Source organism: Protopterus annectens, chromosome 1.part0 (genome assembly GCF_019279795.1).
Source record: "Protopterus annectens isolate FY-2018-M chromosome 1.part0, PAN1.0, whole genome shotgun sequence".
Lineage (NCBI taxonomy): Eukaryota > Metazoa > Chordata > Ceratodontiformes > Protopteridae > Protopterus > Protopterus annectens.
In genome coordinates, this window is record NC_056725.1 from 694825277 (window position 1) to 694852071 (window position 26795).

The 26795-nt window shown below is 39.5% G+C and overlaps 1 protein-coding gene across 1 annotated transcript in view; it reads right to left on the reverse strand.

The window, feature by feature from the left end:
* The window catches only part of CCDC113 (coiled-coil domain containing 113), a 293612-nt gene that overhangs the window by 48284 nt on the left and 218533 nt on the right, over positions 1-26795 (reverse strand). The window lies entirely within an intron of this gene.

Here is a 26795-nt window from a genome sequence, read left to right on the forward strand (position 1 = left end):
TCTCACAAACTTCTACTGTTACCAAAATGCCCTTCTTTAGTTCATATTTTATTCTAGAATAGATTACTGCAGACTCTGATTATCCATTATAATGTTAATTACATTTTCAAGATCTGGTGACTGTTTACTACAAGTGCATCTCAAGTTTAGGGAATGGTTTGTCACCACCATCAAACAACTTTTGTCAGTCTCGTCCTGTACTTACCAATTTATTTATTACTGCCTTCATTTTTTAATTCTGTTTGCTGAGTTTGTTTATTGATTCCTTACAAATTATTTACATTACTCTAAATCAGATTAATGAAATAATTTATCTTATGTTTAACTATACAGTTTATGTATTTCTATTTTTCTGTAGTCATAACTGTAGGACACTGGGTCCCCTTCATAACGTCGACCCACAGTTCATCGATTATTAAAACAATGAGACGAAAATGCTGTAATTTTACAAGCACAAACTCCCAACATCGTATATCCTCTCTGGGAAAGTAATCACTTGGCCAGCATTGTGAACTATGCCCTTTCTCCGTTGTAGTACAATCTCAGAGTAGGTATATTTAAGTAGGGTGGTATGGGGGGCTGTGGGGGGGTGAAGCCCCCCCCACTTTGGTGGGTGTAATTTGCTACCATTTGCGATTTTATCATTTGTGGCCAAGTGGTTACTTTCCCGGAGAGGATATACGATGTTCCGGGAGTTTGTGCTTGCAAAATTATGGCATTTTCATCTCGCCGTTTTGACAGTCGACAAACTGTGAGTCGACATTATGCAGTAGACCCAGGACACTATGTGTTTAACCTGGATATGCTATATCTACTTTGCATACCATGCCAACACTATAACAGCAACAGATATACAAGTATCTCTGAGTAGATACTGTAACTGTTAGGACTTTTTTTCTTTGAACCTGTACTGAAAATGGACTTCTTCCAGTTACCAAACTAACTGACTGACTATTTAACTAATACACAGATACAGCATAAACAAATATACTATGTATTATGCACATTTCCAGTAACTGATAAAATCCAGGAAGTGAAAGGAAAATATTAGTTGTCATTTGGGACTCAAACAAAAGACCTCCAGTATACAATACAGTTGTCATTGCCTCTGGACCAACAACAGTATCTAGACAGTAGGTATTGAGTTTTCCTTTATTCCACATGATAGCTAGTATTTTCCTTTCACTTTTATGATTTTAAAAGTGCCTAAACAGTGTGTGTGTGTGTGTGTGTGTGTGTGTGTGTGTGTGTGCGCGTGTGTGTCTGTCTGTGTGTTTGCAAATTGACCTTAATCACCATGATGGGGGGGTTCCTAGCTGAAAGGAAAACAAAAATCTTAGTGGAAAACTCAATGCCTACTGTCCTCAAGCTCTTGTTGGTCCAGCAGCAGTGGCACCAGCACATTATACTGGAGGTCTTGTATTTGAGTCCTAGTTGAAAGGAAAAATCTCTTAAGAAAAGACTCCATACCTACTGTCCATAGGCTCTTGTTGGTACAGCAGCAGTAATGCCAGCATGGTATGCTGACATTTTTTGACCAAATATACTGGGTTCCATAATCCCCATATATAAATGTAGCATTCACTTTAGCCTTATCAGCAAGAGGATAATAAACAATTAACAGTTTAAAGGGAAGAAGCATAATGTGGCATTCTGAATATCAACCAAAATAGACAATTTATAATAGATTGGGCTATGAGGCAAACAGCATCAGTAGAAACACTATCTGAAATAACAACCAATAGCAGATATGTACAACAAACATGAAACAGTTTTGTGTCATAGATAAGTACTAGGCCAGCTGCCCTTGTGGGCCATTTTAAGCCTAGCTAACTTCCATTTTAAAGGTGAGAATCAGTCTTTGTAGCGTATGTCTGTCAGGTAAACACCTTAACCATTATGGCAAAAACCCCAACCCGTCACACACAGAAGCAGGACAGACTGGTGACAGAAGTCCAACTAACTGTTTAGAAACCCTTGTGTGAATGATTTAGTTCACCTAAAGTCAGTGATTCAAAAGAATGCTTTCAGCTACAGAACTGTACTTCAAAATATTTTAAGAGACCTTTATTATGAAGCTATTATGAAACAAAATATTGCATAATGATTGTAAATTCATTTTTTAAAATGTTATGTGTTTGCATTTTAAATATAGTTCTTGAATCACTATGCAAAATACTTTAGCTGTGGGTTGCATTTCTGCCCATTTGCAGATTTTTTGCAAACAATGGATGGAATGTGATTCTTGTAATGGAGAGAACCAAGCAACACACGTTCATTCTACATTGCTTTTTAAAAAAACAGGTAACAACAATGTTGTCACCCCATCATTCATCGTATGCTGACAATGATATATTCATATGTATATGTATGTAACAGCATATGACCCTTTAGCTCTGGAAGACCATATATTCCATTCATGAAAGAATTTAAAGAATGGTCAGTCCAATAATTACTGCTCTCCCATTGTTAGTATAAACATCAAAGCACTGCAAATCGGGCCACTGTACTCAGTTATGCAACATTATCAATGAAATTTCAATCTGACAGCCAAGTTATTTGTCTGAAAAACAAGATGTCAAGCTGTGATTTGTAAATGTTTCCATAATGAATGCTTTGTTTGCATACAAATTATACCACGAGTATTGTCATTAGTCTACTCAGTTATACAAAATTTAAATGACAGTTTGAAGTTCCAAAGTTATTTATCTGAAGAGTATGGCTGTAGATGTCAAATAGTAGTTTGGAACTCATTAACCCCGCCAGACGTTTCTCAGTGATCTGCCTAGTGACATTCCAGGCATCTAATATCATATATTTTTTTACATTAATAATTGCAAAACCATGTTACACACAAACTACTGAGATCTTTCAACTTACAGATTTCATGACAGGCTGCACAATTACATTGCGATCTGACATTTGACTAGTGTAACTAAAGAGCTATTAAGTGTTGTTCATACACTAATTTTTCACGTCATAATTTAGTCAGAGTTTTTTAGCCTTATAAGAAAGCTCACAGCTGGATGAAAAATACTTCAGACACTGTATATGTAGTTTGATTGATTACTGAGATACTGTAAATTGTTTATAAAAATGTTACAGAGATAATATTTCTTATGTTTCTTGTGAATTACATTCCTATTTTTAATTAAATTAAGTCTATCAATGTAAATAAGAATTTGTGCACTCTGCACTTTACAATTTGTTAGTAACACTTATGATTCTAGACATATGAACATTTGTTTGAACTGCTAGAATATAACTTTATTCTGTAAAAAAAGCTCAAGTGCAGTCAATTGAAGTTAGAGCATAACATTCTAAGATGCGTAGCAAGGAAAGAGTTAAACGATGTACTGCCTGCATGTTAATACCAATCCAGTGACCCCGATCTTCCTTTTTGATGATACTGCTGTACTTGTTCCTGTCATAAAGATTGCAGTAATGTGGTTGTACCTACAGCTGAAATTCTGAGAGGATAGAGGACACCGTGGCATGATAAAGTCTTCATACCAATGCCATTATTAATGCATACTTTTCAATGTCTAGAAGACTGAACTAAATTGCAAACCTTTTCTCAGTTTATTATACCACTAGATGGTAATATAAAAAAAAATCACAGTAAAATTAAATTAAATTAAAGCTTTTTTTGACAACTTGTGGCCAAGTGATTACTAGAACCATGAAAGCCACACCAAGTTCTAAAGCACTGCTTTTAGATACACATGCTTGTTCTACTACACCAGTGTCCATGGATTTGTAGCAGCTCACCAGAATATCACTTTGCTGAATTACAGTTAAGTAATGCAGCTAACAGACTACTAGTTAAGGTGAAGGGCATACAAAAGTATGTACCTACCTCCAAACTTTAGGATAAAATTACAGGTCAACAGAAAGTGCAATCAATCAACAGATGAGGTGAAAAAATTAACACTGAAGAAGGAACCAGTGAGAAATGTACCTGAGTTAAATAGCAAATATAGAAAAGTTCATACTTTTCTACCAGAAGGAAAACCTGGATTTTACATTATTTGCAGATAAATATACCTGGAATAGAAAGGAATCAGTAAACCACATGGCACAACTTAATAACGAAAGTAGCAGAGCTGATCAAGGGAGGTGTGGTGTTAACCAAAGCAGTCTATATTGAATGTGTGTGTGTGTGTGTGTGTGTGTGTGTGTGTGTGTGTGTGTGTGTGTGTGTGTGTGTGTGTGTGTGTATTGTGTGAAGAGTAATTCAATGTATAGAGTGAAAATTCCTCTTTGGTAAAAAAGAAATTATGTACTTACCATAATGTTCCATCTGTGTTGTTCATTTTCGTTCTTCCTCAGCGATTGGGTTTGGATCCGTCCCTCGGATCTGGCTCAGCCACTTTTTCAGCTCGTGGAATACTGAAAGCTCTCAAGCTTCTTTCCTACCCATAATGCATTAGTCTCCTATCATACCTCAGATCTTGTTTGCTGACTTTAGTGAATAAAGGAAATTTATCTATACCAGTACCTGGAAACTCGAACAAACAGACATTGGTTCCTTTAGCATCTTTTGATCCATCCAGAAGTTAAATTTGTAAGGGGTTGGAAGGAGGAAAGTTAAGACAGAATGAAAATGGATAACACAGATTTAATTATTTTATTTATTTACATTTGTTTACCGGGAAAGTCAGACTGAACACAGGTCCATTTTCAGCGGAGGCCCGGGGAGAAAAGCTCCATAGTATAATAGAATGCAGTATATGAGAGAATGAAATATAGAACATACAATTGATTTTAATACATAATAGGTTAGAAGTTAACAGTTTTAGACAGTACAGTAGACAGTCACTGAGGTACATAGTCAAAAACATAAAAAAATAAAGTTTTTTTTTTTTTTTTTTTTTTTACCAGTATCTGGGTTTACAAGCTTTTTAGGGCAGATGGTACATTATGGTAATTACATAAATTATTTATCTGATATTGTCATTTTTCATTCACTCCTCAACCACTGGGACAGAGTCTTCAACTGCCTCAATCACATGAGGACTTTAAGGATGTTCCTTAGCACCGCTGTGCTGAAGGCTGCTGTCCCCCTAGAGACTAGATCTAATTTGCAATGAGCAATAAAGGTGTGAGAGCTAGCCCAAGCTGCAGCTGCACAAATATCATCCAAGGAAGATCTGGATAGAAATACTGAAGAAGTTGCCATAGACCTTGTGGAATGAGCTTTTAGAGGTTTTGGCAAAGACAAACCCAATTTGCTGTAAATGAAATACAATCCATTAACCCTTTGGCTAAGGTCAGTTTGGTAACTGTTTTGCCCAATTCTGAGTCCAAAAAGGAGACAAATAATTTATCTGATTTCCTGAAAGCTTCTGTCCTATGAAGATAAAAACATAACTGTCTATGGACATCTAACAGGTGCAACATGTACGCTCCTTTGTTTGAGAAATTTGGAAGGAAGACTGGGAGGCTGATAGTTTGATTGATATTGAATTCTGACAACACCTTAGGAGGAAAGGATGGGTTGGTTCTTAAGGATACCCTATCCTTATAAAAAATCAGATAAGAAGGCTTAGAAGATAGGGCTTGAAGTTCTATGACTCTTCTAGCAGAGGTAATGGCCACTAAAAAGACACTTTTTCCAGATTAAAAATTTTAGTTCACACTTGGCCAATGGTTCAAAAGGAGATTGGGTCGAGGATCGTAACACTAAACCCAAATCCCACTGGGGAGTGGGATCTTTAAAAGTAGTTCTGAGAAGAAAGGTAGCTCTTATAAAAGCCTTACAAAGTCTAGAAGAAGCTAAAGATGAATTATTGATTTCGATGTGAAAATTAGAAATGTCAGCTAGTTGTACCTTAACAGTTGAGGAACTAGCTCCCTCTAAAAATTGTAGCCAAGAGCTTCAGAACTTTTAGAATTTGTGCAGAAAAGGGGTTAATATCTTTTTACTGTAACCAAAAAACAAACTTTTTCCATTTGCTTTTGTAAAGTTTTCTAGTGCAAGCTTTATGGAATGATAAAAGAATGTGATGGACAGAAGAGGAGTGCCTGGACTATCTATCTATCAGAAGAACTGGAGAAACCATGCAGTTAACTTTAGGCCTAGAATGTCTGCATGTATGGAGTCTGTTGAGTGAGACAGGAGGTCTGGAGTTGGATCCAGAATCCAAGGTTGACGAAGGAGATGAGGCCCAAGAAAGGGAAACCAAATCTGACAAGGCCAATAAAGGGCAATGAGGATGACTGTGCTCCTCAATTCTGATGCTTTCTGAAGAAATCTGGGGATTAGAGATACTGAGGGAATGGTGTAGAGGAGACTGGGAGGCCAGTTGTGGAGAAGAGCATCTCTTGTTGACTCCACCATTGGGGGATCAGGGCAAATAACCTGTTGCAATTGTTGTTGATGGGAGATACAAAAAGACTGGAGCAAGTCTGGCCCCATTGACAGAAAATCTTTTCCACCACTTTCAAGTTGAGGGACCACTCATGAGGCATTAGAATGGACCTGCTGAGCTTGTCTGCTATCACGCTGGATTTCCCCGGGATGTGCATTGCTATCAGAAATCGATTGGATGAGATCACCCATTGTCAAACTTTCAAAGTTTCTCAACAAAGGGGGTAAGATTTTATTCCTCCTTGCTTGTTGATGTACCAGACACTGGCATATTGTCTATCTGAATTGCAATGGTCCCAGAAGTGAGAGTGTCTTGAAAGGCCTGCAATACTAGGAGTACAACTCTCATTTCTAGGACATTTATATGCGTATTGGCCTCTTTGGGAGACCATGTGCCTCGGACTTTCTTTCCCAAGAAGTGCCCCCTACCTGATTTGGGAAGTGTTCGTGGCCACTATGGTCTCAAACTGAGGAAGAGAGAGTGAAAGGGCGACGTTGAAGAACTTGATCGGAGTAAATCCACTAAAGGAGGTAATTTTTGCATGCTTGAGTTATCTTGATCTTGGTGGATAAAGACAGGTTGAGAATAGACCACTGAGTTGCTAATGTCCACTCAAAGATTCTCATGTTATATCTTGCTAATGGAACCAGAACTATCACAAGAGACATGGACCCCAATGCTTGAAGGATCATTCAGGTTGAGAGAGAAGAATTTTGAATAATCTTTTTGACCTGGAATCGTATCATTTGAACCCTTGTAAGAGGAAGAGAGGCTGAAAAGGAAGACATGTTGAACAAAGCCCCTATGAACTGCAGTATCTGAGCTGGTGTTAGTTGAGATTTGTTGTGACTGATAGTAATTCCTAGTTAAGGGCTTGACTGGAGTTAATGATCTCGTGCTTTGATCAATTGATGCCTGGTTGGAGTGGTTATGAGCCAGTCATCCAAATAAAGAAACACGCAGAATCATTGCAGTTTCAGTTTAGCTGCTACCACTGCCATGCATGTGGTGAACACCCTGGGGGCTGTGGTGAGACCAAAGGGCAGAGCTCTGAACTGTAAGGACTGGCTTCCATCTAGAAGCATAAGTATCTTGTGGATTGTCTGTTCATTCTGAAGATCTGTTGAGTACATCCAATTGTACTGCTGCAGAAATGGCAGAATGGACTGAACCATGACCATTTGGAACTTTGTGTGTTGAACTGACTTGTTCAGACTGCTGAGACCCAAAATTGGTCAACAGTCCTATTTTCTTTGGCACTAAAAAGAATATTGAGTAAGTCCTGGAGTCTTTCTGGTCTGGGGGAACCTCTTGGGTGACTATTTTCTCTAGCAGCTTTTTTGTGTCTAGTGCTGCTGCTTTCCTAATCTTTTTAAATTTGTTGCCATGCTCTGGTGCACGGATAAAAGACTCCAACTGCCTCCAGAGGTAGACTGTCAGATCTCCTTTTATGAGTGCTGGTAGGATCTGTCGAGAATGTATCTCTAGATCCTCAGTTCTGCGGGCCACCTCTGCCATGTGAACAGTGTCTTCCATTGGACTTCTCCATCTGCCTCTGAAGGAACTACCTCCACATGGATCTTGGAAGGGACCCTGGGAATTTCTGAACCACATGTTTTGACCAACTCAATGATTTCTGGAAAAGATCCTTTGAGAGGTCAAAAAAATGTATGCCCACAGCAGAGAGGATTTTCTCTTCCTGTTCACAACTGGATAGTGTGTCTTTAACCTTGGTTCCTAATAATGAACTTCCATCAAAAGGAGCATTGATGAAGGAAGACTTGAACGGCTCTGTGAAATCACACAGGCGCATCCAGCATGCCTCCTAATGAAAGTGCCTGAACCTGCCACCCTTGAGGTACCTTCAGCAACATGTGAAATGAGCCTTATGGACAAATTTGAAATGGACTGCAGGGTAGCCAACTGTGAGGTAATAGAACTTTCTACCTCAGAAGTAGTGGTCCCTGAGATGGATTTGGTGAGTTCGTTAATCAAGTCCCTTTGAAGTATAGTAAAGTGTGCCAAATAGTGCAGTGATAGAAGTGCAAAGGCTGCTGAATCATACACATGCTTCCCAAATCTGTCCATCTCCCTGTTAGGAGAATGAATAGACAAACTTTGTTCTGCAAGGTCCTTCTTTGTGGTCGCTAGTACAAGCAACCATAGCATCCACAGGTACTCCCTTACTCCAAAATTCCCTATCCTTGGGTGGTGCCAGAATCATGTCCAGTCTATTTGGGATCAGCTCAAGAGAACCAGATTCCTCTTCCATGTCCGCTGAGAGATCAAATCAATGAGCTCTTCAGTGGGCGGAGTCACCCAGGAGGTAGATGGGCCAGACCCAAAGGTTTCCAGGAATACCGATTCCTTTTGAGAAGGGCTGTCAGTACACCAATTACCTCTTTGTTTTAGGATCTCTAGGATGTCACCAAAGGAGACATCATCAAGTGGTGATCTTGGGGACCCTTCCCCTCATCAAAATCAGTATCTTCAGTGACAGACTCTTGAGGAGAGTCGATGTGCCTAGGGACTTTTTTGACAGGGTGTTCCAGAGAAGTATTAGAAGAAATTAATATACCCTGAGGGGTATTCTGGAGACTTTGAGCTGGCTGTTCTTGTGCAGTAGGATGCTGATGCTCTTGATGTAAAGACAAGTGGGTCTGGGAAGTGGAAGCTGAGAAAGGTACAAGCGTTCTTTCTCTTGGAGCAGAGAAAACTCTCTTCACTACCTTGAAGGCAGAATGCCCCAGGCAGGAAAAAGCCAATGACTATGAGAAGACATGCTTCCGAATCAACTCCTTCTGACCTGAAGGCAAACAGCTTGAAGCAGGGGTCAGAGTCAAACTGTCGAGGGCCGAAGCTCCGAGGGGCGGAGATGGCTCAGACAATCTTGGGAGTTGACTCCAACACCACCGATCTGGCACCGATGCTACAGCTCTGAGAGTCATCTGGCTCTGATATGCTTGGATCCAGTCCACTCAGAGATTGTACTGGAGTAGAAGATACAATGAAGTTTGGAACTGATATGGATAAATCTGGGATTCTCAGTTCCAACTGCTCCGAAACCAAAGGTCAGATTGTAGAAGGAGACAAAATTGGTGGAGTAGTACTTATGAAGGGGTCATGAGTGGGTTGGATCCGATGATGTGGATTTGGCATCAGAAGCTGTAGGATCCAAGTGTTTCACCTTTGGATCCAATGAAGTTGGATTTGATAGCTTATGTAATTTTTGAGGTGGTTCTACACCAGTAGCCCAGCTTGGAGCAGAAGATTTGGAAGGGTCTGAAGGATGCTTCTTTGCCTCTTTTTCTCCATTTTCTTGGGGGTTTGAATGACAGGTACTGTCTGAGAAGAAGTGGAAGGAAGTAAACCTTTCATAATAAGTTTATTTTTCTGATCTACCAAGGCCCGTGGATTAAAGGTCTTACATATATCACAAGACACATTCAAATGAGATGGGCCTAAACAGCAGATGCACGAATCATGTGCATCTGATAACGGTATCTTGCGCCCACAGGCCTTGGATTTTGTAAAACTTGATGGTTTTTCAGCCATTCTGATAATGTATATCCAAAAAGCTACACACTAAGAGAAAGGGAAATTTTTTTTTTTTTTTTTGAAAATAAGGAAACATTAAGGGGGAGAATTACCAATGATGGTAACAGAAACTACTGCTAGGGTATGAAAAGAAATAAAGGCAAGAAAATAGCAACAATGGTAATAAAAACTTACACTAAAAAGTGTAGAAAAGTTAAGAGAGGGCTGTTATAGAATGAAAATAAAAGGAAAATGTATAAAATCTGCTTTTTTGCTTACAACTACAACAAAGCTTGAGAGCTAACTACAACTGTGTCCATATGCGAAGGCGGAAAACAAGATCTGAGGTATGGTAGGGGAATAATGTATTATGGGTAGGAGAGGAGCTTGAGAATTTTCAGTGTTCCATGAGTTGTAAAAAGCTGCCGAGTCAGATCCAAGGGTCAGATCAGAGCCCAATCATTGAAAAATGAATGAAAAGGACAACAGCAGATTAATATTTATTTAGTTATTACCATCAAACTGCCAAAATAAACTTTGGTGTAGACTCATAATATGCCTACAGAATATAAACCAACAAGAGAGCTTCAAAAACTACAAGACTGAAATGTTATTTACTAAAGTTGTAGTCTTTTATTATAGTTAATTAACACCAAGTACCAGTAAATAGCGTGAATTTCCATTACTGAGCCTCTCCCTGCTTGGTTCACTTCCTGCTCTAGTAGCTTTTTTGACGTCTACCTGGAGATGGCATGACTTGCTGTGACTTTAGGATCTCACTGTTATTCACTATTTCCATGTTAGAAAACATAATGCTGTTTCTACTGCTAGTTACATATCACAACTTCAATACTGTGTAACATTTCCTTTAGCTTCTATAAAAAAAAATAACAACACAAAGGCGATGCCTTCATAAAAAATATAGTATGCATTTTTAATGGAAACCAAACAAAACTTATTTGTGGTAGATTATGCTCTAAAAGACACAGCATCAAACAAGCTGAACATGAAATTCCATTCAACAGAAAAAAATTATGACACAGAAATACAAAAGAATTGGAACAGCAGCTTTTTGACCTGTGTGGAAACTTTGTATGAATGAATTAAAACCAAAACTCAGCTCCAAAAGAATACCTTTTGCCGTGGAACTCTCATTTTTAATTTTGTCAGAAACCTTTATTTGAGATTAGAATAAAAAGAAAATGCATCACATAATCATTACTCAGTCAGTTATAGAAGATTGTTTACTTTTTTCAATTTCATACATCCTCCTTGAATGAGTATGTGAAATAGATTCAGAATGCCTTAGCATGATGGGGAAGGCTTGGCTCAGACGTTTTCACCTTTACACTAAAACTGCCTGATTCAGTCACCACTCTTCTACTGAGGTCTTCCACTCATGGGGGGGCCTTACTATAGAGGGAGGCATCTTAGGCAGAGCTGCATGCTAATGTGGCCGCCCAAGGGAATGGCTAATGCTAATTAGTCATGTTCACTCCTCCAGATATGTCCACAACTCCTGATTTGCTCAGCCAGATAATTCAGAAAATCACTTGGCTGACTAAAATTGTACTCTAGAAAAAAAGTGACCCCTGTAAAAATCACAGTGGTCAACCATTCACTCCTATGGGAGTACTCACTATGAAGGTAAGTTCAGAAGAGACACGGGGGTGGGGTTAGTTTGTGTATGTGAGGACATGTATATACCGGTCTTAGGGACATGAATGAAGCTACAAGAATATGTGTGTGTGTGTGTGTGTGTGTGTGTGTGTGTGTGTGTGTGTGTGTGTGTGTGTGTGTGTGTGTGTGCGTGCGCGCGCACGAGTGTTTAGTCACATGAAGGGTTTAGGTAGAGAATCAAGAATGTGGATATGGCTGTGTCTGTGTCTGTTTGGAAGCTTGTGTGTAGGTAAATGGGTGAGTGTTTCTGTAAGCGTGATCAACTGTGTGGGTGGGGCTTGACTGTTAATTAATGGATGAGTGGGTTTGAGTGTGTGTGTGTGTGTGTGTGTGTGTGTGTGTGTGTGTGTGTGTGTGTGTGTTTGCACATGTATTTGATGCTGAGATACATGAGCCACTAAGATGAACACTAACATGGTCATGTCTGACAGCAACAATGTGAGATTCAGAGACAAGCTGTTCAGCTGATAATGATGTCTTTCACATTGTTGTCATCCCTGTCTCTAAATCATATTTTCTCACTGTTGTACAAATTAAACAAACCACACTGGCAATTAATGCAATCTGTGAGAATTTTTCTGAATCCAAACGAGAATGCTAAGTTGGTATTCAGTGTACCCACAATAATGTGAATGATGCAGTGAGCAACAGAACTGTCTGATGTTAATTCCACTGGCAGATGGAGTGCTATATTGACAAGGTACCAACCTCAGAAGAGTCATAGTGCAAGAAGTCAGGGAGGTTTTAAAGCGGGATAACACTGCTTGTCCTACAAAGAAAAGCAGAATACAATGTACTCTGGTGGAATCATTGGGGCACACTGCATATCATAGCCTATGTCTTAAGTCCCCGAAGTGCTATAGGCACTTCCGGGTTTATATTTTACTGTATGGTACACAACGTAGTAAATTGAGCGTCTTACACATTGTGGAAATGCACCACTTTTCTTGACCTGTTGGAGTACTGTCTCATTAAATTGCAGATCACATAACACAGTACTCCAGAAAACATGTATGTGGATTTAAAATGCAACAAAATTATTTCAAAGCAAAGACAGGAAAAAAAGCAGGCTCAATAAGAGTCTAAGAAACCCCAGTCAAAATATCCTCTCTGAAGAAAGCAGGAGTCTGGCACTCAAGACTGCAGTATATTTGGTCCATGGTCTGTGCCAGATTTGGGAAGATAAAGAAAACCTGAAGTTATGAAATTAAGTACCAAGGGGTGTGGCAGCATGAAAGCTGTGAAAAGAATAAAAGTTTTGAGCTGACGAAGAAATAGTTCCAGAGTGTGAAAAGAGAAACAGTTTGGTTGAAAGCAAGAAACTGCTGCACTGCAGACTGAAAAATAAAGTGGTAGTCATGTACTCACCATAGGAGTAGATTATTAAGTAGCCCTGTCTTCAGAGTGCTGAGTGAGTTATACAGCTCTCACCAGCACCCACATGGGACATAAAATTTTCCATAAGTAAAAATGGGCTATACAATATAGCCTCTAAGTTGTTATTGGAATACATAGTATATATACAACAGTCCCAGTTGCAGTGGGCTTATTTTATTAAAACTGGAAGCCACAAGTGCTCCATAAAGTAAATATGACAAAGATGTCAAGAAAACCCCTAGGGAATTACCACAATGGTACAAGCTGCAATAAGTTAATTCCTATCGCTCAGCTCTATTCACCTCATATGGTGGTACTTATGGAAGTAGATTCTTTCTGGAAAAAAAATATCATGCCATTCTAATGCATGATAAAGACATCTAGCTTGAAGTGCTTGATAACCATGTGGACTGCAAATCAAGTAGTAGGTTTTTAAAGAGCTCTGGAGCTCACTCTCTCCATCGCTTTGGTCAACTGCAGTCTAACTATTCAGTACAGAAGTGAACCTCTAGAATCATAACAGAATCCAAGAAAAAAAGCTATCCAGTTGAAAATGGGATGATTCTATGCACGGGCACTCATCCTATTAGCTGTAAAAGAAATGCAAAGTTAATCAAATTCCCTGATATTATTAGTTCTGGAAATGTGTACATAAAACTGCATCACAAAATCCATTTAATGCAGTATTTATTCCCCTATATCTTTTGGATGAGAATAGAAAGAAGGAAGCTATTGTTTTAATCATGTGAACATCTTACATAATCTTGGAGATGAAAGAAGAGAATCCTTGGGATTCATTAACACCTGCACAAGGTGTACACTGCTCTGAGTGAACTGACAACATATACATAACTAACGCCTTCTTCCTCCTAATTTTAGTTTTCCTACCGACTTTCTTGCAGCTTTAAATACTGAGGGGGATTCATAAAGGTTACCACAAAGTGTAGACTACTTGTACACTTAGTGTAATCTTTGTGAGTGACTAGAAAGTACAAAAATATCTTAGGGATATTCTTGAATACAGATCGTGTACACTTAGTGTAGGTGTTATTGAATCTGACTCATGGTTATTAAGAACCATTTTCTCTTTATAAAAAATAATGAATGGCTCACAGAAGGAAAGAAGGTGAAGCTCTGAAACCTTCCTTGACAATGTAGCAGTCAACAAGGTGATCATTTTCTATAGGAGAAATTTAAAAGATACTGTGTCCACTAATTCAAATGGAAGCTAAATCAAAGTTCTAGCATGAAGGTGGTACTAGGATTATCTTTGGAGGAGTGGGATGTAAAACTCTTTTTGAGAAACAGTTTAATACCTGGCCTATCATAGGAACACAAGGAGTACAATACTAGGCAAACAAACATGTAGACCATAACATTTCTAGCCATATACACATTTACAAAGACACACTTAAAAGCTCTTGCTACCCTTTTTGAACACTTAGTAGTGCTCACCTCCCAAACTGAACAAGGCCATAAATGATAGACTGGGTATACAATTGTGTCATCCATTCAGTCATCAAAAATAGCCTTAAAGGTAGTCAATGTAATACTTTGACCTGTAGTGGTAACTTATTTTATAGGCTGGGAACATGTTAAGTTAGGAACCTGTTCTTCCAGCAAGTCTTGGTTATTTGTTGGTAGTGGCTAGTACTGTTTGCAAGACCACTAGTTTTACAAAGAAATAGGAAGTCAAATGGGTGGGTCAGAAGGGTTCATGGCTCAAAAAGCAAAATATAGGTCAGCATGGAGCAATCAGTATGCTACCAAGTGTAAGGAGAGTTATGCTAATGTATCCAGATAATTGAAAGATTCAAGGAGTTTTAACTTTCTTGGTTAGAAATCTTGGCATCTCTCCAACTAAGCAACATGCTTGGATAAGTGTATACCGAAGGAGACAATGTATTTATTGATAGGTCCTTTAAAGGAAGAAAACAGTGGTTGGATGATTTCCTTAGATATTGAAGATATTCCCTTGGAGATTAACTGGGCCAGATAGAAGGCTTTTTTGACTATGGTGGAAACATGATCAAATGACACAGAAGAGTTGTCCATATAAATGTTCAGGTCTCTTATGACTATTTTTAATGTATGAGGTAGGGGCAGTTTTTGCCAAATGCTGCACTCTTTGCATTTAGCTCGAGACCATGTCCAGAACACTACGTATATCTATATTCCAGCCTTTGCTGGAGTTTAGTATTAGTGAATAAACAGATAATGGTACCCAGCTCACAGTCATCAGTAAACTTGATCAACCACATTTCTAGGATATTGGCTTAAATGTCTACAAAATAAATGTCAAAAAGAAAAAGGCTTAACACTGATTCCTATGTGCTTCACTAATTACAATTTTATATTCAGAGAGGGTACCAGCAACTTTCACAACTTGGGATCTGTTGGATGTCCAACTTGCAATCCAATGGGCAACATGAAGTTAGTCTAATTTTTTTCACTAAGACCAGCACAGGGGACACTGTCAAAAGCCTTGGCCAAGTTGAAATAACACTGAGTAACCACTGTCTACAACCTCTGTAGCCTTTTGTAAGAAGTTTACTAGGTTCAGGAGACAGGACCTGTCCTTTACAAAACCAAACTGTTTTGAGGTCTGGATCAGTTAAGTTGCCTATGTCTGCATAAATGTTATGGTATGCTCCATGACTGTGTATAAGACTAGTGTGATTGATCGGCCTATAATTACTTGTGTCCATAGACAGGCTACCTTTGTATACAAGAGTCACAGTGGTTGTTCTCCAGGCATGAGGCACAAACCTTATGGACAGACTGAAGTTAAGCAGCATAAGAACAGGTTTAAATAATGCATAGTTGCCACTAATGAGAATGCAGCTTAGCATGTTGCTTAGTCACATGGAAGTATTACTTTTAGCTTTTAACGTAGATTCTAAGACTTGTTCCAAATTTATTTCAAGAGAAACTATATTTTTAGGGATGGTGGAGGCAACAATGTTGGTTGGTGTGATAAAATTAGCAATAAACTTTTCTACTGATATTTTAGTTATATCCTTGAATGTGTGATATTTCTATGGATGAGCTTAGTCCTTTTTTGAACATTATTCCATAAATTTCAAACATAACTGAAGAAACATTCATAGTTTTCTTTGACGTGTCGTGACCTTAATCTTGTATTCTACTTTACATTTTCTAATAGCACTCAATTTCCTTGCTGGCATGCTTCAGTACAATCTTGGGGTAGGAAGGGGAATTCTTATAATTCTTCATTATTTTCCTTCTTTTATTACACAGTTTATTAATATGGAAGTTCTAGCTGAGAAGTTTATTCCCAAAAGAAGGCAGATGAACAGTGTGACTTAAGAGATGAATAAATCAAATCCTTAGACATAAGCTAAGCTACGCAATCTAGGATATATGGAACTTGAACTCAAAGTCATACATGAGGGTTGCACCAAAGAGGAATTTTTTTTTCCATTTTAGCAAATATGACTTTATTGTAAATGGTTTTCCAACTATTTTTAGGATCTTTAAAACCAAGACAAAGAAACAATCCTCAGTCAGGAATCAAAACATCAGCAGCTATCCTGTAAGAAGTAGAACTCTACTGCCAAAAGTGGAATCCTGTCTTTCTACTGATCTTACTCTTTGGCCAAAATTATGTGTCCTTTCCAAAAACAGATGGGTTGAGTGGTGATGCACAATAAAGGCAAAATTTGAGGAATTCAGAAGGTTCATAAGTAGTTACTAGGCATGCAGTGCAGGAGACAAATGAGGAGCTTAGCCCAATTTCTCAGTTGTCCAGAGCACTGCCATCAACACATTGTTTAATGCTAATGATTTAATCAGTCATGGCTCTGACAGTCCAGCAGTCCATACTGATATAAAGCAAAAACATACTATAAATGTGACTGGCAGAACAAATTTCCAGTCTGAGACTACTGAAGAAACTGAAATAATTATGTTTTTATAATATGGAAAGTGTTTTGACCAACCTTTGATTCCAGAGAAAGTCACAGGAATTCAATTCTAAAGGTGAATGTAAAGGCTCAGCTATAGGGGGAGTTCATCATAACTAATGGTACAATAAAAATCTGCCAAGGCCCTCACTGGTAAATAGAGATAAAGGTCAAATTATTCTTTGGAGAGAGACAGTCTTCTGCTAAATCTGATGTTACTGAGACTGGGAACGACAAATATGAGGCTGTGAAGGAAGAAGCCAAACACTCATGCTCTAAGGGAGTTGCAATTAAAACTAGTAACTAGATGTGAGGCAAGAATGCTGTATGGTGACACTGTTGAGCCAACTACAGAGATTCTAAAAAACATACAGGGAAAAGTTGAGTATGAAAGAATTATCATGTGCTGGAAATGCTGATGACCAGGAGTTAAAGTGAATGACACAGCTGGCCACTCAGAGTAACTCAAATCAAACTAATCAAGCGATACAGGCAAGTAAAATATAAAAATACAGGAACAGATGGTTGACAAGAGACAGGTTCCAACTACCCCATTATCACAGATAGGATAAACCAGGTATGTGAAAAATTAATGAATGCAGTTATAATATCTGTGATACACGTTCAGATGATTAAAATTACTGAGCAGTGGTATAAAGGTCAGGTTGTGTTGACTTTTGCATTTGTATAGTGAGATTACAACAGCTTTCGAGTTTAGGCTGTCCTCATCCAAATGAGGGGAAGTTGAGAAACTGAATGCTGTGCTGGATTTTTGTATAAGAGAAGAACAGAATTTTAGTGTTACTGCACAAGAACAAAGAGGGATATTCACAACTGTTGGAAGTACAGAGGTAACAAACTGCAGTTGAAAGTGCTTGAGAAGCTAATTGAAAAATGAATATTCAGATTAGTTCAAAGTAAGGTAACAGATGAGCAGTTTACATTCAGATCAGGATGGACTACAAATGACCCAATGCTTGCAGTGAGATGGATTGTACAGATGAGATAGGAGATGAGGAAAGAGCCCAGATGGGCATTCCTAGACTTGGAGAAAGCATATGTCAAGGTCCCAAACTGATTTGGATAGTCCTTTGATGGTTCAATGTTTCAGAAACATTGCTAGAATTAGGGCTGGCTAGTACAAGGATGCAATGATACAAGTATGTGCAGTGTTGAAACTCAAAGAGGAATCCCCATTGGGAGTGGATGTACATAAATGCTCAGCTCTGAGCCCATACCTGTCCATACTGATGATGGACCGCATTAGCAAACAGGTGGGGGGGATAGATAAAGCTGCTGTATTCAGGTGATGTGTCACAAAAAACAGACTCTGAACAGAAACTTCCCCAAATAGTGAGGAATGAAATGCAAAACTGAAGGCACATGCGATGAACTGAGTACAGAGAAGATAATGGTCATGGCAGCAAATGGGAAAATCAGAAGAAGCTGAACATTGAGACAGAAGGGAAAACAGTGGAACAGGTCCACATATCTAGGAGGTGAGCTTGTGTAGAAGGGAAGTCTGAATGAGGAGACCAAAGGAAGAGTTAGAGGTACTGCAGCCAACTGGCACAAAGTATCAGGGGCAGCATGTGACAAAAAAATGCCTAAGAATTTGAGCTGTACGGTCTAAAAAACAGTGATGTGACTAGTGCTTGTGTATGGCATAGAAGTGTGGGCAGTGAAGGCAGAGCAGCAGAGAAAGCTTTAGGTGATAGACATTAATTGCAAAAGTAAACCCCCACTGCAGATGAGGTCAAGCAGAACAGATTACGATGGTTCAGGCACATTTGCAAGAAAGCAGAAGATGATTAGGTAGAGAAGATTTGGGAGAGACAGGAAGATGGCGCTATCTTTTACTCTTTCTCCCCCCACCAACGAGCGGTCCTAAGGTGTCTCCAAGCCTCCCACAGGTTTACCTAATTGCTACCTGTGCTTCCCTGACTCTACTTCAGGTCCAGACTCTCTGGAAAACCGCCTTGTGCCAAACATCTGCAGTCTGTTTTCTTCCTTAGTGGAATTAATCTAAGTTTACCTAGTTGCTACCTGTGCTTCCCTGACTCTACTTCAGGCCCAAACTCTCTGGAAAACTACCTTCTGCCAAACATCTGCAGTCTGTTTCCTTCCTTAGTGGAATTAATCTAAGTACGTACTGCTCACCTGAAGATTATATTTGCTGCCTATAACCTCTGGCCTACCCCTGTGTTGGCTGCAGCCCACGTGCTGACTGCTCCCTCTCATCTACCTCATTCTCCAACTCTTACCTGAACATCCCTCAGTCTTCCTATCCCCCTCTCTGCCCTACTCCTCTCCACTGTTAACCATACCTTCTGTCTGAAATACTCTTTTCTCCATACCCATTCCTCCCTTAATCTGCCTGCTCCCTCTCCACTGTTAATCATACCTCCTTTCTGAACTACTCTTTTCTCTTGATTCATTCCTCTTTTAATCTGCTTGTTTTCCTGTCTACCACAGTAAGATATTCTAATAACTCCCTTTACCTTGTCCTACCCTGCTCTTCCTTACATTTCTAGACTTGTGCCTTGCTTCCTACCTCCTCTTGTCCTAATCTCAGGCCCACTACCTCTGCTTTTAGCTAGAACCCTAGACACTTTCCTCTCCCTTTCTTTCTCTTTCCCTGATTGTTTATTTCACAGACTTTCCTTTTGGGTGTAACATTCCACTGTATGATGCCTACTTCTCCCCCAGCCTAACCTTCATTTCTCTGGTTATATCTATTCTCCACTACTTTTGCTCATACATCTCCACACCTTCTTCTAATTGTATTTTCTTCCATCCTCCTCGTGTTAACCTCTCCAGCTACACTACCGCTTTTCTTACCTGCCCCTCCCCCCTCCCCAAGTATGGTATCTTCTGAAGGTTTCCCATACTCCTTTGTGCTCTTTTAAGCCTTAGCACAAGCTTTTTCTCCTTAGCGCCATCTTTTACTCTCTCTCCTCCCTCCAACGAGCGGTCCTAAGGTGTCTCCAAGCCTCCCACAGGTAAGCCACTATTTGTGTTTTTACTGCTGCTCCTTTGCTGTGAAAAGGTTATGATAAACTGGAACTGTTACTACTGCTGCAGGTTTTACTCTGACCCATGTGTATTATGCTGTCTTATCTATGGAAATGTACTGCAAAGGTTTTTTTTCTCAGCTGTTGTTATGTAACTGCCCTATATGTAAGCGTTCGCCACTGTCGCTAATTTTATTCTGCAGAATGTGCTATGTAAAGGCTTAGCATGTATTATGCTGTCTTATCTATGGAAATGTACCGTGAAAGTTTTTTTTTCCTTAGCTGTTGTGTGACTGCCCTGTATGTAAGCGTTTGCCACTGTCGCTAATTTTATTCAGCTGAATGTGCTATCTAAAGGCTTAGCGTCTTTTTCTAGGCTGTATCTTTTGTGTCTGCCTTACATTGTGTACTAAACCACTGTTGCTATTGTCCTTCATGTAGATTATTGTACGCAACTTAGGATTTGCAACTGTCCTTCTCTTTTACTTCTTATCTGCCCTTTTTTGAATGTTTTGTTAAATTCTCTTTGACCCCCTTTGAGACCTTTTTGATGATCTTACTATACGTGTTGGCCTGCTATACCTTGTCCCTTCCTACTAGTGTTTCTTTCCCACTGTCCCTACACTTTATTGACTATCAATCTCCATTTCTCCCCTGTAGACCTTTTTAGTGTGTCTTTTCACCATGTGCTGGTCTGCCTCTCCCTGTCCCTTTCTCGTAGCGTTTCTCTGACTTTGTCCTTTCCTACTTTTCTCTAGCTACCTCCATTTTATTAACTTGACCATAGATTCAAACTTCAATTAATGCTTTATCTGCCCAATCTGAACTACATGCTCATTTGTATAATTGAATATATATATATATATATATATATATATATATGTGTGTGTGTGTGTGTGTGTATGCCCTCACTGTTTTTCAGTAATAAGTGTTATTTATGTGATAGTCTACCTGATGCTCTGGTGCATTACTTTGGCTTAATATCTGCTGTCTGTGATTGACTACCTGCTACCCTAAATGCATTACTGTTACATAATGGCAACTTATCTGTTGTTTAAGTGAGGAATATCTGATTATTTGTGACTTGGACCATTTCCTGCACTGTTTTAACCTGTTTTGTTAATTGTATATATTGTCTCACTGCATGTGTGTCCTCACTGCCCCCTCAACACTAATTCCACACCTCTGCCCCCTACCACCACTCATATCCACACTCACCCTATCCTACCTCACACTCACTTCAGCTGTCCCCCTACCTATAATACACACTCAGTCACTCTTCTAGTTCCTATTTCCATAGCCCCTTGCAACCCACTTTTCTTATTTTTATGTTTTACAGGTTTACCTAATTGCTACCTGTGCTCTCCTGACTCTACTTCAGGCCCAAACTCTCTGGAAAACCACCTTCTGCCAAACATCTGCAGTCTGTTTCCTTCCTTAGTGGAATTAATCTAAGTACATACTGCTCACCTGAAGATTATATTTGCTGCCTATAACCTCTGGCCTACCCCTGTGTTGGCCGCAGCCCACCTGCTGACCGCTTCCTCTCATCTACCTCGTCCTCCAACTCTTACCTGAACATCCCTCAGTCTTCCTATCCCCCTCTCTGCCCTACTCCTCTCCACTGTTAACCATACCTTTTGTCTGAACTAATCTTTTCTCTATACCCATTCCTCCCTTAATCTACCTGCTCCCTCTCCACTGTTAATCATACCTCCTTTCTGAACTACTCTTTTCTCTTTACCCATTCTTCTTTTAATCTGCTTGTTTTCCTGTCTACCACAGTAAGATATTCTAATAACTCCCTTTACCTTGTCCTACCCAGCTAAAATGTAAGGACATTTTAGACTTGTGCCTTGCTTCCTACCTCCTGTTGTCCTAATCTAAGACCCACTACCTCTGCTTTTAGCTAGAACCCTACACACTTTCCTCTCCCTTTCTTTCTCTTTCACTAATTGTTTTTTTTTCTTAGACTTTCCTTTTGGGTTTAGCCCTGCTCCGTTCGCCCTCGGTACGCTTGGGCTCACTTCACTACCCTACCCTACCCCCATTCCCACCCACCCTTGTACAGTTTCTTTTATACTTAACCATCCCTCCCCTTCCTGCCCAGCCATCCACAACAATTCCACTTCCGGCTTATTACCACTCCCACAATCCAACATCGAATCACACTTAACATATTCACCTATTTTATACTACTTCTTTCACTTCCCCTCTTCCTTCCTTAACCAAACTACTCATCATGCTGCATCTACTTATATCTGCAACATTACTTGCTATGCTCTCTATGACTAGCTCCTATCACTTCTACCTCTCAAATCCATTCTTCTGTTCTCCTACCTTTCACTCACACTGCAGCTTTCCTACTTCATCTTCTTTTACCATCTCTCCAGACCTATTTAACTCTTCTACCACAACTCTGTACAAAAGACACATATTACAAATTCTCAAATCTTCTAATAGGACTAAATCTAGACCTCCCAAATACTATCTACTTTTCACATCAGGTGCTTTTCTCTATAAACAATTACTCTTCTTGGGGGACATCCACCCCAGCCCTGGCCCCTCTACACCTCTTCCCCCCCCCTTTATCTACCTTAACTACCTCCTCCTCACAACCCTCTTCCAACAATCTACCAGATATACAACCTCAGTCCCATTACTCAATCCCATGCAAATACCTAACCTTTTATTCACTAAACATTCAAAGCCTAGCAAATAAAATTACTGAACTACACTCTTGGATAGCTTACAACACCCCTCACATCCTATCCCTATCAGAAACATGGCTCAAGCCACATACCTCAAACAGTGAAATACTCCCTCCTGGCTACAACATCTACCGCTCTGATAGAACGTCAAGGAAAGGAGGTGGTGTAGCCATCCTCTACTCTAACAGCCTTAACCTTTCACCATACCCCACACCTATTCCTAACTTTCACCCTGCTGAACTTTTCATTCTAAACTTTCATTTGATGCCTCACAAAAAAACTTGCTATCGCTTCCATCTATCTTCCTCCTGGCAACAATGTACCCATTCTGGAAAACATATTATCCTGGTTCTCTTTCAACATACCTTATGAAACACTCATCCTTGGTGATGTCAATATAGACTGGTCAAAACTTTCTACTGACTCTCCCTTACTTAGTATTCACCTTCATGGTTTCCACCAACTCATTTCTACCCCCACTCATTTCCTCAAAAACTCAACCTCCAGCTCCACAATAGACTGGATTCTTACCAACTCCCCTCAACATTACCACCAGCCCAAAACCCTGCCAGACTCCCTTAGTGAACATCTCTCTACCTCTATCCTAAGATATGACCCACATACTCCTAAACCCCACCTTTTTAGAGAGTGTCGGAAACTATCCTCATTTAATTCTTCACAGTTTAACTCACTTCTACAAAACATTGACTGATCCATCCTTAGACAACTCCCCCTGAATGATGCCGTTGACACTTTTAATAGCATTTTCTTGAATATTCTGGACTCCCTATCTCCCTCTAGGAAGATCAGAGTGAAATCTAATCATGCCCCCTGGCTTTCAAAAGAAACCTGGATCAAAACTAAACAAACTCATCATATTCTCAAATACAGACAACTACGTAATCTTGCCAAAAAACAGACAATTATAGACAAAAATCATTTTATAGCTCAGGCCAGCATGAACATAGATCTAACCCCCGGAAATTCTGGTCAACACTTAATAGCATCCTTTACCCAGGCTCTCCCTCTAACCCATCCCCCTACCCAAACACGACTCAGGAGGAAACATCTACCCTACTTAATTTCCACTTCATTTCCTCCATCCAAAATCTCCTACCCTCTCAACCTAACTCCTACTCCTTACCAGACCCAACACCCACTCTCAACACCACTTTGTTCTCCTTCCAGCCTCTTCCCACTTCCTACATCAAATCTCTACTGCTCAAACTCAAACCCTGCTCTCCCTCTACTGACAAATTACCTCCTACCTTCCTCAAACCTGCAGCTGACGCTATTGCCTACCCAGTGACTATATTAATTAATAGATTTATGTTAGAATCTACTATTCTTACTCTTTAGAAATTTTTCTACACTACCCCTCTCCATAAAGGAGGCAACTCCACTAATCCTTCCAACTATCAACCTATTGCCATTCCAACCCCCCTTTCTAAGATACTAGAAAAATGTATCCATACACAGCTTCTTAATCACCTTCTCAATCACAACTTACTCACCACTACTCAACATGGTTTCCGCCGCTATCACAGCACAACTACTGCTTTACTCTCCTTCACCCACACCACTGCAGAATCCCTGGACAATAATAAACCTACCTCCTGTCTCTTTCTAGACCTCTCCAAAGCTTTTGATACAGTATCCCATCCTTTACTTCTATCTAAACTTGCAAACTTTCACCTATCCTCCTCCACCCTCAGCTGGTTCGCTACCTATCTATTTGGACGCCAACAATTGGTCAAATGGCTCTCCTTCTCTTCTCTTTTCCTGCCTATCTCTACTGGTGTTCCACAAGGTTCCATCTTAGGTCCCCTTTTATTTAACATCTTCACCAATGACCTCCACCTCTTGCAATCACCCATCTCTCATACAATACACTGATGACTCCACTATTATTTTTACAGCCAACAACATCTCTGAACTACACACTCTAACCCAAAAAGCTCTACTTTCCACTGAACAATGGCTTTCAAAAACCTTACTAATCCTCAATCCCCAAAAAAAAAAAAAACTCTTGCTCTTCCTGCCCCGTTCTCTTGCTCATCATAGATCATCCTTTGTCATTAAGTCTTGTAACAATACAGCCATCCAACCTGACACCCACACTAAACTCTTAGGGGTCATCATTGACGATGAACTAAAATTCAATCAACACATACAGCAATGCATAAAGAAAACCCATCAGAAACTCGGTCTCCTATATCGGAACAGAAAATACCTCACTCCTGAGGTTAGACTCATCCTTGGACAAGCACTTCTCCTCCCCTCTCTCCTCTATGCCGCCCCAGTTCTCACAAATATTCAAACAACTACCCTGAACAAACTTCAACAAACCTACCACAAAATAGCCAGATTCATCCCTAACTCCCCAAACAACACGCACCACTGTATTGCCTTAAAGTCTCAACAATGGCTGGAGCTCCCACAACTACTACATCTCTACCAATTTCACATGCTCTATGCTCTTTAAACCCTCCAGCTGTCCATCTTTATCTCTTCTAGTCTCTATCTATACCCCTTCTCAATCTTTCCACACCTCAAATCAGCTATTGCTCGATATCTACCACCCTTATAGGTCAGTAGGTAAGCAACTTTACAAACACTCTGTGGCCCAAGCTTGGAATAAACTTCCACTGGACATACGCTCTATCTCTCACACTCCACTATTTAAAAAAGAACTGAAGATACATTTATTCAACTCCAGAACCTGTCCCTGCTATGACTCTACTTAGCTCTCCCCTTCCCCCATACTCACATCACTCTCAGTTGATCCTGACACTCTTGACTCTCCCTCATTGTAAAGTAACAAAGAATTTTGCCCTGAGAAGAAAAAAAAAAACAATTTTTTTTTTAATTTATTTTTTCTTTCAATTATAATCTTCACATGTAGTTGTTTATTTCTATTGTTTGCTATTATTGTTTTTAGTACTTGTTTTCTTGTACTGTAATTATATATTGTATTTTCTGGAGCTTTTCTCCTCGTGTCTCCATTGAAAATGGGACAAAATCCCAGTTGGACTAACCCGGTTAACAAATGTCAATAAATAAATAAATAAATAAATAAATAGGATAAGAGGATGCCTAGCCAACAGATAGATGGATTGCATGGGTAGGAGAGTGGCAATGAATCAAGAAAGGCGGTGACAGTCGACATGATAGTCTAACCCATGTAAAACTAGGAAAAAGGGGCTGATAATAATGAAGAATGGAATCTCCAGTATGCTTTGCAGTCTTGTTCACTCTGACATGGTCATGACAGTTAATGAGTTGGAATGGAAAGTTTGAGCTGAGCTTTAGTAAGACTCAGTTACGAAAATGAGTTGTGCGCTGAGTAGTAAAGCTGTAGGGCTTTGTGCTCTGGCCACATCTACATTATGTCACATTACATGTTTGTATATGTTTAACAGTGTATGAAAAGCTGGGGCCCCTACCGTTACAGCATAACTTAAGTGTGAATGCTTGTGTGGAGCCAGAGTGACTTTCAACATCATCAGAAGTGGGTAAATAAATATTGCTGTATATCTTAGGCGATTACAAATTGCTATAATTGTTGGAAGTAGACTAAGAAACAAGTAAAGAAGGCATAGATTATGTTTAAAAAAGTAATGGGCTGCCAGTGGGATACAGTTTGTATCTAACCATCTAATTTGGAGTTTGAGCAGTTTCAGTTAATTACTTTAAGGACATGTAAAATAGCATTTTGTGTGACATTAACTGAGTTTTGTTTTGTAGATTTAATGTGAGCTCTGGAGTGAAACACATGGTATTTTATTAGAAATAGTATAACTAATGGTAAAGGTACTCCTTGAAGGCTATTGCAACCAAGACGTCAGAGACATTAAAGCTATTGGTGTGGATTTCCTTGCCCCGTGGTCTTTTTGTGCATTTGGATTGTGCTGCATCTTTTTTGGTTTTACAATATTATAAGTAATGGTTGGTGCCACCAAGCAATCAGTACTGGTTGTTTATGGTGACTGTTTAGAGTTTAGTAATAGCTTTTAGAGTTGTTATAATGTATATTTATAAGTAAGTAACCTAGATTTTGAGTGTAAATGTGCTGAGTGTAAATTAATAGGGGATGCGTTCATGATTGTTTAAACCTTGTGATTTGTTGATGGGGAATGAGTTATCTTGGCTTTCTGAATAATTAACTAGGAATTA